Source organism: Microtus ochrogaster, chromosome 2, assembly GCF_000317375.1.
Source record: "Microtus ochrogaster isolate Prairie Vole_2 chromosome 2, MicOch1.0, whole genome shotgun sequence".
NCBI lineage: Eukaryota > Metazoa > Chordata > Mammalia > Rodentia > Cricetidae > Microtus > Microtus ochrogaster.
The window spans coordinates 92,001,751-92,011,008 of NC_022010.1; positions in this window are offsets into that span (position 1 = coordinate 92,001,751).

A 9,258-nucleotide genomic window follows, 5' to 3' on the forward strand; every position below is an offset into this window, starting at 1 on the left:
GTTATTTTTAAAAGAACTTGAAAACCCAGTCTTGAAACTAAGTAGAACACTTATGTAAGCACAAAGGGCTCAAATAGAGAAGCCTCATGAGCTCTTTAGGAGCAAATGTCACAGTATATAATCTCAAGGCATACTATAAAGGCATTATGATAACAACAAAAACATCAAATAAAATAACACTAGACAGGTAGACCAAAGGAACAGAGGAGAATGCCCAGAATTCAATGCATCTTCAGTTGACTGCATATTAACAACACTGTCAAGAACAGATATTAGAGAAAGTACAGCCCTCTTCAGCAAAAGGTTTTGGAGAAACTGGATTTTTTTTACACATGGGCAAGGTTCCAAACATTAAAAAGTTGTTAAGAGAGAGAAATGCTGATCTCCTGTTTTGCTACTGAAATATAAGCATCTGCTAAAATACTACACTGAACCCAATAATATTAATACTAATAGGTTTAATTAATCCATAAGTGTTAAATTTCTTAATTTTAAAACTTAATTTTAGCAATCTAAGATGCATTCTAGTATATTTCTAAGACATATAAAATGTGACAGATTGAAATGAGGGTAGGAACACCACCTAAGCCAGGAAAGAGATCATCTCAGACTACCAGCACATAGACAAGGATTTAGATATTAGGTGACCAATGAAAACCACAGCTGCCTCTGGGTGCTTATGTCTCTGGATTGTCAGAATGCCATTTGTGGTTAAGCATCCTTGATGCTTGTCTTTAGTTAGGATTTCTATTGCTACAAAAAGACACCATAACCATGGCAACTCTTATAAAATAAAACATTTAATTGGGGCTAGCTTGTGGTTTCATATGCATAAAAGCAGACAGGGTAATGGAGAGGTAACTGAAAGATCTACATCTTGATCTACAGGCAATAGGAAGTGAACTGTATACCATACTGGGCACAGTTTGAGCCTGTAAGACCTCAAAGTCTGCCCCCACAGTGAGACAAAGTGTCACACCTGCTCCACATCTACTCCAACAAGACCACACTTCCTAATAGTGCCACTCCCTATGACCAAGCTTGCTAGCATGAGTCTATAGAGCTCATTCCTATTCAAGCCACTACAATACAACAGTAAACTTATGCCCATTATACTAAAATGAGGCATCAGAGTATTTATCTACATGAATATGTGAACTGACAATGGGCCTGAGTCCTCAAATAATCTGACATCATTATGATAGCACTTGCAGGGTGGTTCTGACATACCTCTACTTTTGAGGAGATTATATGAGTAAATATGCTAAAAGAAAGATCCAACTTACTATGTTTTGGAACAAAAAATAGGTCATCTGACTTCATGAATATGTCATCAATCTTATAAGTATTCATAAAAACTTTAAATCCATAACAGAATCCATCATACTCTTCCCACCTTAGGGCAACTCACTTCAGTCCCTTCTTGGAATCTTCACTTTGTTTAGCTTTGTTTCTGCTGATTTGCTAGATGAATTTTTATGCAAACTGTCTCTATGTCTTAGTTAAAGTTATTCTTTCAAGAAAAGAAGATTCAAGAGACTCTATATTGCATAACCAGAGGTTTCTCTCCCATCCAGCACTTCCTGGATAACCACTCAGAGGCTTAATATTACTTTTAAACGCTTGGCCAATAGCTTCAGGCTGACTATTACCTAAATTAATCCATATTTTTTATCTATGTCTTGTCACAGGGCTTATGGTTTGTTATCTTAATTTTTATATGTCTTCCTTCCTCTACAGCTGAATGGCATCTGTCATACTCCACACTTCTTTTCCTGTATCCCTGCTTAGATTACCTGCCTGACTGTATCCTACCTTGCCATAGGCCAAAAAAAGCTTTATTTATCAACCAATGAGAGCAACACATATGCACTATATACAGAAAGACCATTCCATAGCATTTCCCCCTTTCTGTCTAATAAAAAGGAAAGTTTTAACTTTAACATAGTAAAATTACATAAAACATATATCAAGTAAAAATTACAGTTACAATATTTAGTCTATTTGTATTTGGCCAAATTAAAGAAAATACTCTATCATCCATCCTATCTCTGTGAGTATAAAGTTTCATATCTAATTTATCTTTTAACATAAAAATTTTTAGTCTTCAACTCCATTAAATACTCCAGAAGTATGCAATACTACCTGAGTAAACAAGAAATACATTGAAATCAACTTCCAAAACTCTAGACTTGACAGAGATATCTGACTGCCTGGACAGTTACCCAAAGTTCTTGTGTAATGTTGGGGTACCCATCTTTAGCCTATAGGCCTTGGGTATCTGGCAGACTTTTAGTGAAGCAGAAAACTTGAAGGATTATTCCACCTAAACTGGCAAAGTTCACCAGTTGCTTTATTCTGTCTCCTGAAGAATGTCTGGCAGTTTTTTTTCTGTGAATCCAGAACCTAAAGGACCATTCCACCTTGTTTTTACAAAGCTTAGAGGTCATTTTCCTGTGGGTCTTGTATGTCCAGTTTATATAGCATACTCTCAAGAAGTCTGGGCAAGAGCAGTTTCTTGTCCAAATGGCTTGCCTTGCACATTCAAAGCAAATGCCATAATGAGTTTCTTTGTTTTGTGACTTACTCCTTTAACTCACATCCAATGTTTGGTTTTAGAACCAGCCCCACCCCCACCCCCAAGGACAGTGTTCCCTTTCTCAGCAAAGTTTGTCCTCGGGTTGCTTCAACACTGCAAACGTGATTTTGGGTGATTGCCAGGTAGCCAGTTGGCTCTGTGATTTGTTGCATGGTTTGGAAGTTGTTTGATTGCACTTCCTAATTACTCAAATAACATTATTTCCCTTCTCAGATCTTCAATGGGATTGAAGACTAGATAAATGTAGTTACTTTCCTCTCATGACTTGGCCAAATTATTTATTATACAAGACTTAAGCTAGTTAGAATAGGATATTTGCTCTTGTTGTATATAATTTTGTAGTGGGTTTAGAACTCTCTTACTTAAACAAAAGAGGGAGGTGCTATGGGAGTGCCTTCTGCTCCTTCAGCCAATAGCCTTTAAGATACCAGCCTACTTAGGCATGGTCTCTTTGGCTTGAAAAAGCAGTGGTAGATGTGTGCTCCCTCTTGCTTCAGACTCTGCTTCCAACTACCAGACTATTTTCATGGTCATGCAGAGGGCTGTTGTCTAGGATGGTGATCTGTAAGATTTTCCTTTAAATAAACAACCCTTTTATTAATCATAATTCCAAACTGGTGTGGGATTGTTTTGTCACTTACGCCTTTAGATGTCCATGAACAAATAGATGGATAAAGAAAAGATGGTATATATACACACAATGCCGTTCCCTGAAGCCATGAAAACCTAAAGCAAATTATTTTCAGGAAAATGAAAGTAAAGAAGGGGGAAGACTCCATTCTAATCCATATCATTGAGGGGGGAAATCCACCAACAATTTGGGGCACACCTTCTGTTAGCAGCCTATATAAAGGATGTGGAAGAAGGGAACTTCTCTCTTTGCCTGCTTACTTTCTTCCTCAGTAGAAAATCCAATTCTTCACTGGCATTTGAGCCTACTTTGGGGGGATTCCAGCATATACTGAAGACCGTTCATAGGCAACCATTCTTGGATTTGCTGGACCACAGCCTGTGAGTCATTCTAAAATATGCTATCTAGAGACTAATTCTATCAGTTCTGTTACTCTAGAGAACTCTGAGTAATCCAATCATGTTAAGCAAAATAAGCCAAACTCAGAAAGTCAACACAACACAGATGGTTGTGAACATATGTAGCACCAGTTCTAGGTCTGATGCACTCTGCTGGCCTCTGTGGGGACTAGGTATGCAGTGGGCATGTGCATACAAGCAAGCAAAATACTCATACATGCAAAGTAAAATAAATGAAGCTTAAAATATTCTTAATAAAAAATAAGAATCTTGTCTCAAAAAGTAAACCAAGAACTGGAGAGATGGCTCAGTGACTAAAATCACAGGGTGTTCTTTCAGAGGATGCCAGTACAATTCCCAGCACACAGATGGCAGCTCCTAACCATCTGTAATTTTAGTTCCAGGGGGTCCTCCAAAATTCTCTCTGCCATTTTGGACCAGCATACAAAAACTTGATTTAGCCTTGTAACATCACACTGGCAGCCTCAGTGAAATTTAGGACTTGTTAAAAGTCAGCAGCTCTAAGACTATTAGTCACCCTATCCAAAAGAATGGCAAGTTATCAAAGTCTTGACGTATCTGTCAGTCTCCTGCCTATTCCCAGGGTTACCAAACATACTAAGAAATACACATCCATGTGAACACACATCGTTTCTTTTCTACTAATATGCTGATGTGAGTCTGCTATCGTCTTTCACAAGCACCCCACATTTTTCCAAGGCAATCCTATTTTTTCTCTATTACTGGGAATTCCCACACAATAATGAATACATTAACCTTTGTATCTCATGCTTCCCTGCATATTCTCTTTTCAGTTTTCTGAAATGACACCTTCACACACGGTTACATGTTCCCTCTTCTTACAAGCCTTTCTTCTTCCAACAGATCACAAAACAGATAATCTGCCCACACTAAACACTCTCTCCAATTTGTTTGCTCATCTTATACTACCACATTTTCCAAAAGTATAGTATAATCACCCTGGTTCACCTTCTTAGCCTTCAGATACTTTTCCTTTGACTTGTTTCTTCTTTCAATAATATCTTAAATTTTCTCTTTTACACAAAGTATAAGACTATGTGTTTACATATGTGTGGATAATAGAGTTGTGCGACATATGTGTGTGTGTGTGTGTGTGTGTGTGTGTGTGTGTGTGTGTGTGTGTGCCTGCATACACACACTCATGCCTGGATACATGACTGCCAGTATTTCAAAGAAAATGAGTGTTCTTAGTGAGCACTGTGAAAAGATCAGAAGATGGTATCAAATTTTGGTTCTTTAAAGCAACTGGACAGTTCATGGTCAGTTACAGTTGCATAGGCTTCCAGGGCATCTGCACTGTTAGCTTTAAAGCCACGCTAAGACAAAACTGTCACATGTATTCAATAAGACCTCACTCCCAGGAAAATAATGGGATGTTTCTAAGACTATCAGTCACTTTGTATTTCCTTGTATCTTTAAATTATTCTAGCATATCCTGAGAAATTCAAGTTGCCTGTTAAACTGATACTATCTGATTAATGATACCAATGAATTACAGCTAATAGAATGCTCTTTGAACACATCTACTGAATATGGGTGTTAAGATGAGGATAAATGGGAGATAAAGAAGGAACTACTTGTTGAAAAGGGCATCTACCTCTAAATGGATTACAAATATCTCTTACAGTATCAGTCATAGTATTAGAGTAGCATCAGAAATTAGACCAGGCAGCTTTTTCTTCAATAAAGGAGGCTCAGTGTGGTCATATGCAATAATTATAAAAGTTAAAACATCATCTTGCTTTTCCAGAATCTCCTCTTCAGATCAGTGCATCCCTCAACCCTCATCTGAGAAGGTTCTATTTGCAGTAGATGACTATTAACACAGGGACCCACGAAAAACCAAGGTATAGAAAGTATGAAATTTCAGAATCCTCAAGCCCTAAATAGAACAATTATAACATAGTCTCTCCTCCAAAGCCTTAGGGATCATTGGAGAAGATAGGATGGGAAGAGTATAAAAACCAGAGGTGATGGATAACTACAAGTAAACAGCATCTTCGGGATACAGCTGGGAGCTACACACAGGACTCACAATGGACACCGCAGCATATAGAAAACTTGTGCAAGCCCAAGTAAGGCAAACTGTGAGCATGGATATGAGAGTTGGGCACAACATCCTATCCTGAGTGGTGGAAGCAATCGGCAACTGTTAGCTGCTATGAGAGAGAGAAAGAGAGTTAACTGCGAGCCCCTAGCAAATTAGCCACATCCAAAAATATTTGAGCAGCACAAACTGGTTTTCTTGGGTTTAGAGAGAAAAAAAAAAACGTACACAAAGTAGATGGGCAAGGTGCAAGAATCTGATAGAGTGGGGAAGAGTGGGTGGAGGCATAAATATGGTCAAAACATGTATAAAAATCAATTAAAATTTACGAAGAAAAAATTTAAGTATTAAATAGTTCTAGTTATACCATCTTTTCAAACATAGGGAGTAAAATTAATGCTCATTTGAACAATAAAACTGGTCTTTTATGCTTTTCCAAATTGGAATATTGGATGAAGAAGCAATATTTGCCCTAAGTATTTATAAAGCTGTTGGTCAGCTTTATTAGTTACTACAAAAAATGCCTAAGGAAACAGCTTAAAGAGAAGAAAGGTTCCTTTGCTCTCATAGTTGCAGAGGTTTTAGTCCACAGTCCCCAGCTCCATAATTTCTGGGTGGTGGTGAGGCAGAGCATGAAAAACAAGAGAACATGTGCACTGCAGAGCAGCTCCCTTTTATGGCTAATGAGAGGCAGCTTGAGTAACAGGAAGTGGCTAGGATAAGAACACACCTCCCATAATGCACCTTCTTAAGCCAGGCTCATCTTCCACAGTTCCACCACCTCCAGTCTTTTGAAATTTAGACCCAGGAATGGATGAATCAGTTCATAAAAGCAGATTTCTTCCAATCTAGTCAGAGGATGTATTACATAATTCATCTTCTTAAATGTGTTTTGCTTATGCTCAGAAGATGTATAAAATCTGTGATTTTCAGTTCTACATCTGGTAGTAGGGAGTTTGTGAGTAAACAAATCTGGGGTGTTACCTAAAATGGTAATAAGTAATGCTTTGATATAGTTTATTAAAGAGCACAGTACAAAAAAATAAAAACTAATGTGCAAAATTAGACATTGAAATTTATAATACTTTTTTTAATGGCAATGCAGTTATAAACAAATAATACTAATTAATTACTAAAAGACTATTGCTTTTAGTAGTGGTTCTTCAGTTTTAATGGAAAGGTTCATGTCTTTAATGGAAAAATTTTAAAACATATTGTTTATATGATGAATACCAGAAATTCAGTTTGTAGAAAAAAATCTTAAACTTTCCTCTTTTCCAACAACTAAAAATGAGTAAATCATTGTAAACACATCCATTATAAAAATGTGGTAAGATCACATATAAGCACTAAAACAAATGTAGATATTGTCTGGCTAAAGCAATGTGAGTTCTTTTGTAAGTAAAAGAAAAAACAAAATGTCCATAGCTAATCTCACATGAACAATAGATAATGCTCATGACAAGATTCTTTTCTACCTTCTATTTGTTCTAAGTCTATCAAAAATGATCATGGATTATTAATTCCATCAGAATGAATCCAAAAATTGTAATGTAAAAGGTGAGCACAGTATTTGTAGAAGGAAGTGCTACCATTTGAACTGTAAATATCCTGCAAAGATCCATTCTGTAGCACTGTTGAAAAGTAGTGGAACATTTAGGAGGTGGAACTCCTCACCACGCCATAAATGAAATAATACTGGAATCCAGACCCCTTCCTTTTATGGGTATCAGGGGCCAGGGATGCTTTGGAGAGGTGGCATTTTGTTTTGCAGGGGTTTTTTTTTATTCTCTGACAGTTTCATACTTGTATACTATATGGTCTTTTTCAACCCTGTTACTCTGTACATTCCCTTTGTCTTCTGTTGAAATTCTTTTCAGCTATCCTTTTACTATTTTGACCTACTGTGTTTAAGATTGCTTACAGGAGTGTGAATAGGGCTATTTGCTGGGGCATGGGTAGATTATCAGTGTCTGTAACACTGAAGAAACCCTTTAGCTCTTAAGATTGCTCCATTAGGAACATCAAACTTTCCATTAAAACTGAAGTAGGAGCCACTACTGAGCAAGAATCTCTTAGCAATGTGTTATTACTATCTGTTTTTTAACTGCCTTGTCATTAGAAAACTTCACCTTCCTCAATATACACTAGCTACCCCATAGACCCAATGAGCTATTTGTCCTTCCATAATGAAATATTAATAGGGTCAATGTTGTGCAGCTCTTGTTTATGCAGGGAACCACAGCTGCAGGGAACTCCTAATTGCAATAGCTGTTTCTTGTCCAGAAGAAGCTGCTTGTAGTATTCCTTTCCAAACTCTTATAGACTTTCTTCACTTCATCTGTGATGCTCAGAACTTGGGGAGCAGGGGTAATACAGGTGACCTGTTCAGAGCAGAGCAAACCAGTCTTTGTTCGGTTTTATTTTGTTTTGTTTCCTGGCCGCAATGAAGTTGACTGGCTTCCCCCGACCACGTACTCATAGCATTAGCAACTGTACCCTGATGTGACTTCCTGCTCCATAGAGAGGCCATGAACTGGCACTCTGAAATCACAGGCAGAAAGAAAAAAAGTTATTTACTTGATGCTGGTTAGCTAAAGTATTTTGATAAATAATAAGCCAAAGGATTGTTTGTTTGCTTGTTTGTTTGTTTTATGGTTTCTTTTTTGTTTTTGTTTATTCTGCCAGTTTTCAATCAATTTGTCACATATTTATTCTTAGAAATGATCCTTTCCTCTTTAATCTGGAGATTTCAGTTTGCATAAGACTGAGCATGCTGGTTCAATACATAATGGGACTCAATTCAAGAGTATACTGCAGCAGAAATCTACTTTGTTTTTAAAGTTGTTCAACTTCAGAAAATGACATCCACCACAAAAATATATAGGTCTATCTATGAGGTGAGAAAACAGGTGCCAATCAAGAAATATGAGTTGACATGAATTTTAAGAACAAATGAACTTTCTATCATTTATACCATTTTGATATACATATTCTGAAATGAATATATAATTTGCTCTAACCAATATCTGCAATGTAATTCTCAAATACAAAAACTCAAGCATGGTCTTAAGTTTCTAATTTGAAGAAATAGAGGTCACATAGTAGATTAGGATTGTTTGATGAAAGACACTGGTTATAGAAAAATGGATATTTTTTAACTAGTTTGCCAACTTTAAGTAGAAAACAAACATGTTTAACTGCCAGGGCTAAAGTCTGTGAGGCAGATGGGAGCAAATCCCAAATGGGGTGAGCAGGCACAGTAGAAACCCAGCATGACCTGAGAGAAACAAGGTCATGTCAAATTAGAAAAGTAAACAGAGCCTAAGGAAAGACTTTGAAAACACACATTATGAGGATATCAGAATGATGTTCTTTTAGAAACACAAAAGATATAAGTAGTCTCAAAAAATTTTACCAGTTCCTAATGAAATAGCCTGGCAGTTGAGAGTGTCCCCTGCTTTCCAGAGGGTTTCAAAGGATCTCCTCTCTCTCTCTCTCTCTCTCTCTCTCTCTCTCTCTCTCTCTCTCTCTCTCTCTC